Below are 6,000 nucleotides of genomic sequence, written 5' to 3'. Positions count from 1 at the left end.
AAACAGTTTTAGAAACTTCAGAGTGTTTTCTATCCAATACTAATAATAATATGCATATATTAGCATCTGGGACAGAGTAGGAGGCAGTTCACTCTGGGCACGCTATTCATCCAAAAGTGAAAATGCTGCCCCCTATCCCAAAAAGGTCAAGTGTTGCAGTGATTTCACTTGCTGTGGCAGCTAATGTGTATAGTGTTGAGTCATCAGCATACATGGACACACAGGCTTTACTCAGAGCCAGTGGCATGTCATTAGTAAAAGATTGAAAAAAGTTAGGGGCCTAGCCATCTGCCCTGTGGAATGCCTGACTCTACTTCGATTGTGTTGGAGAGGTTTCCATTAATTAAAGAACACCCTCTGTGTTCTGTTAGACAGGTAACTCTTTATCCACAATATAGCAGGGGATGTAAAGCCATAATACATGAATTTGTCCAGCAGCAAATTATTATCAATAATGTCAAAAGCTGAAGTCTGAAGTCTAACAAAACAGCTCCCACAATCATTTTATCATACATTTCTCTGTGGAATGCCCTTCCCTATAAGCATGCTGTAAATCTTTTGTTCATATGTTTATTATGAAATAACTTTGTATCTGGTCAAACACAATTTTTTCTAAAAGTTTAATAAGAGTTGGTAACAGGCTGATTGTTTGACTGTTTGAGCCAGTAAAGAGTGCTTTGCTATTCTTGGGTAGCGTAGAGACCTTTGCTTCCCTCCAGGTCTGAGGGCAAACACTTTCCTGTAGCCTTAGATTGACGAGATGGCAAATAGGAGTGGCAATATTGTCCACTATCATCCTCGGTAATTTTCCATCAAAGTTGTCAGACCCTGGTGGCTTGTCATTTTTTCCCCTCTTCCACACTCACTTTATGGAATTCAACATTAAAATGCTTGTCTTTAATTAATCATTTGGTCAGTTATGCTGTATGATGAGTGTGTTCAGATGAGTGTGTTCAGAGTTTGCTCATCTTCCCAATAAAAAGTCATTAAAGTAGAAGGGCAATATCAGTGGGTTTTGTGATGAACGAGCCATCTAATACAATGAATAATGTATTTTTTCACAAAATGTTATGTCTCCAAAGCTTTTTACGATCATTCTTTATAAAATTTGTCTTTGCGTCATAGTACAGTTTCTTCTTCCTTTTGTTCAGCTTAGTCACATGATTTTTTAAATTTACAGTACGTTGTGCTGTGCAGACAGATTTATTTGCCATTCTTTTTGCATCATCCCTCTCAACCATACAATTTTTAAATTCCTCATCAATCCAAGAGATAGTCAGTATATGAATGTTATCTGTTACTAGCAAGTTATCAATAAACTTTCTTAGACCACATATCTTCATGTGGGATATTATTTATCACTTTTCTGGGATTCTTGATTGTTTTTATTGCTTTACTGGGAGGCTTATCAGAGGGAGACATGACAATGATATTTATGTTTGAGCTGTGGACTTCCTACTCAAGCAAGCCGCCTTAGTGCTAACAGTATGACTCAGGCGCATGATTGCTGTGTACAATAGCTGTAGGATCAGCAGAAGCATTCAGGGCAGTTAGAGGGACATAAATTAGGTTTCTTACGTTATGACTGCCAACGCCCCTGGGACAATGTACATTTGCAGCAGCCCTACGACAACTCAGCAACACAATGGTAGGGATTATCTGAGCAGGGCTTAGGTCACTGATAAGTCATTGTCTCAACACAGCCTTGAAATACCACCCTATACAACTACTTGAACCCAGTAAAATGACATATAGCGAAAGGGGAAAGCGAAACATTAATTCTTGGAACCCAATAAAATGACATATAGACAAAGGAGAAAATTGACGCAAGCACAATGACATGTATTGCAGTGACTTCAAAGTCTGTCGTTGGATGGATTAGAGTGAGGAGCTTTAGGATTAAGACACACTGGAGTGACTAGCCCGAAGGGAGGAGGGTTATGGGTAAGAAACCCAGTATACAGTCTGAACCATTAGTATGACAACATATTGGATAAAGGACCCTTTGTGTGTGCGGAGTCGAGATCTGTCATGTATTTTAATGAATTTTGAGACAATTAATCGTGACGGTTTTCACTAGGGACAGATATAATTGTTGATTTGGTGTTGCAGAGCATCTCTTGTCGAATGTAAATGTAATATTACAAACCCACATTAAGATGACTGACCAATACGTTGCCCACAGAAAATAGGTCATCATTTCAATGCAAAGGTTGGTGTACGTATGAGTCTGTGTGTGTGCGTGTTCATCCTTGTCTGTATGAGTGTGTATGTGTATGTGTGTGTTTGTGCATGGATGTGTTTGTGGGCACCTTTCTGTGTTTGTGTGTGGGCAGGGGGCATGTGGAAATGAGGGGAGGCTGCTGTTGTTTTATGTTGGCAGGGCTCCAGGTCGATGGAGGCTGTATGCATATTGATCTGTAGAACCGTGCACCGGGCTGCAAGCTGATACATTTAGAAAGTTTATTCGCACATAGCTACAGTACATATAAAGTATGTATACTATGTAAACTAATGTATATAGTAAATTCAGACCAATTGACTTTTTTCACATTTTGTCACATTACAGCCTTATTTTAAAATTGATTAAATTATTCAACACACAACAAATCAATCTACAAACAATACCCCATAATGACAAAGCAAAAACTGATTTTTGGAGATTTTTGCAAATGTATTAAAAATAAAAACAGATACCTTATTTACATAAGTATTCAGATCCTTTGCTATGAGACTCGAAATTGAGCACAGGTGCATCCTGTTTCCATTGATCATCCATGAGATGTTTCTACAACTTGATTGGCGTCCAACTGTGGTAAATTCAATTGATAGGACATGATTTGGAAAGGCACACACCTGTCTATATAAGGTCCCACAGTTGACAGTGAATGTCAGAGCAAAAACCAAGCCATGAGGTCGAAGGAATTGTTCGTAGAGCTCTGAGACAGGATTGTGTTGAGGCACAGATCTGGGGCAGGGTACCAAAACATTTCTAAAGCATTGAAGGTCCCCAAGAACACAGTGGCTTCCATCATTCTTAAATGGAAGAAGTTTGGAACCGCCAAGACTCTTCCTAGAGCTGGCAGCACGGCCAAACTGAGCAATCAGGGGAGAAGGACCTTGGTCAGGGAGGTGATGGTCACTCTGACAGAGCTCCAGAGTTCCTCTGTAGAGATGGGAGAACCTTCCAGAAGGACAATCTCTGCAGCACTTCACCAATCAGGCCTTTATGGTAGAGTGGCCAGACGGAAGCCACTCCTCAGTAAAAGGCACATGACAGCCCACTTGGAGTTTGCCAAAAGGCACGTAAAGGACTCTCAGACCATGAGAAACAAGATTCTCTGGTCTGATGAAACCAAGATTGAACTCTTTGGCCTGAATGCCAAGTGTCACATCTGGAGGAAACCTGTCACCATCCCTTTGGTGAAGCATGGTGGTGGCATCATCATGCTGTGGGGATGTTTTTCGGTGGCAGGGACTGGGAGACTAGTCAGGATTGAGGGAAAGATGAACAGAGCAAAGTACAGAGAGATCCTTGATGAAAACCTGCTGCAGAGCACTCAGGACCTCAGACTGGGGCGAAGGTTCACCTTCCAACAGACCCTAAGCACTCAGCCAAGATTACGCAGGAGTGGCTTTGAGACAGGTCTCTGAATGTCCTTGAGTGGCCCAGCCAGAGCCCGGACTTGAAATCGATCGAACATCTCTGGAGAGACCTGAAAATTGCTGTGCAGCAACACTCCCCATCCAACCTGACAGAGAGGATCTGTAGAGAAGAATGGGATAAACTCCCCAAATACAGGTGTGCCAAGCTTTTAGCGTCACACCCAATAAGACTTGAGGCTGTAATCGCTGCCAAAGGTGCTTCAACAAAGTGCTGAGTAAAGGGTCTGAATACTTCTGTAAATGTGATATTTATGTTTTTGCTTTGTACTTATGGGGTATTGTGTGTAGATTGATTAGGGGGGAAATTATTTAATCCCATTTAGAATAAGGCTGTAATGTAACAAAATGTGGAAAAAGTCGAAGGGTCTGAATACTTTCCGAATGCACCATACATCTGACTGAATGGAGAAGGGCTTTGTTTGGTGTATGTTCCTAGACATCACCTCATGACCAGTGTCCAGAGTGAGATGTAATGTTCCTAGAGACCACCTTATGACCAGTGTCCAGAGAGAGGTGCATGTTCCTAGACACCACCTCAGGACCAGTTCCCAGAGTGAGGTGTATGTTCCTATAGACCACCTCATGACCAGTTCCCAGAGTGAGGTGTATGTTCCTATAGACCACCTCATGACCAGTTCCCAGAGTGAGGTGTATGTTCCTATAGACCACCTCATGACCAGTTCCCAGAGTGAGGTGTATGTTCCTAGACACCACCTCAGGACCAGTTCCCAGAGTGAGGTGTATGTTCCTATAGACCACCTCATGACCAGTTCCCAGAGTGAGGTGTATGTTCCTATAGACCACCTCATGACCAGTTCCCAGAGTGAGGTGTATGTTCCTAGACACCATCTCAGGACCAGTGTCCAGAGTGAGGTATATGTTCCTAGACACCACCTCAGGACCACTGTCCAGAGTGAGGTGCATGTCCCAGACACCACCTCATGACCAGTGCCCAGAGTGAGGTGTATGTTCCCAGACACCCCCTCAGGACCAGTTCCCAGAGTGAGGTGTATGTTCCTATAGACCACCTCAGGACCATTGTCCAGAGTGGGTGTCCATTGAGACGAAACTATATCATCCTCCACTGTCATTTTACCATCTTAAGCATTTTCATCTGGGCCTGTCCATATTAGGAGCTACCATTGACACACAGTATCATCACAATACTGCAAGCAGTTTCTTTCAATTATATCATTAGCTCCCATCTTGTACAAAAGATATACACTGCTATACCACTGCTAAAGATAGGCTCTGCTATACCACTGCTAAAGATAGGCTCTGCTATACCACTGCTAACGATAGGCTCTGCTATACCACTGCTAAAGATAGGCTCTGCTATACCACTGCTAAAGATAGGCTCAGCTATACCACTGCTAATGATAGGCTCTGCTATACCACTGCTAAAGATAGGCTCTGCTATACCACTGCTAACGATAGGCTCTGCTATACCACTGCTAAAGATAGGCTCTGCTATACCACTGCTAACGATAGGCTCTGCTATACCACTGCTAAAGATAGGCTCTGCTATACCACTGCTAAAGATAGGCTCTGCTATACCACTGCTAAAGATAGGCTCTGCTATACCACTGCTAAAGATAGGCTCTGCTATACCACTGCTAAAGATAGGCTCTGCTATACCACTGCTAAAGATAGGCTCTGCTATACCACTGCTAAAGATAGGCTCTGCTATACCACTGCTAAAGATAGGCTCTGCTATACCACTGCTAAAGATAGGCTCTGCTATACCACTGCTAACGATAGGCTCTGCTATACCACTGCTAATGATAGGCTCTGCTATACCACTGCTAAAGATAGGCTCTGCTATACCACTGCTAAAGATAGGCTCTGCTATACCACTGCTAACGATAGGCTCTGCTATACCACTGCTAATGATAGGCTCTGCTATACCACTGCTAAAGATAAGCTCTGCTATACCACTGCTAATGAATGATATGCTCTGCTATACCACTGCTAAAGATAGGCTCTGCTATACCACACTGCAATATTATGTTATTTCTCCTAATATTGACTGACAGTAGAGAAAGCTTCTCTTTTACGTCCCAAGGAGAACATCGAAAACACGTGACTTATTAAAGCCTCCTCTCTGGATTCTTTCTCTTAAATAAACAGAATAATTTAATCTCTGAGATATAAAAAAAAAACAGACAAGAGAGGAATCATCTGATGTTCTGTGAGAAGTGGAGAGGGTGTAGCTACGGTGAACGAGGGTGGCACTTTCATGGGTTAATTAGACGGTGTGTGTGCGTGTATGTTTTGTGTGTGTGTTTTATATGTGCGTTACCGTGAAGACCATGTGACTGACATGCTCTCACA

This window comes from Oncorhynchus clarkii, chromosome 9 (assembly GCF_045791955.1).
Source record: "Oncorhynchus clarkii lewisi isolate Uvic-CL-2024 chromosome 9, UVic_Ocla_1.0, whole genome shotgun sequence".
NCBI lineage: Eukaryota > Metazoa > Chordata > Actinopteri > Salmoniformes > Salmonidae > Oncorhynchus > Oncorhynchus clarkii.
The sequence above is the reverse complement of the archived record's forward strand: the minus strand, read 5'-3'. Positions refer to the sequence as shown.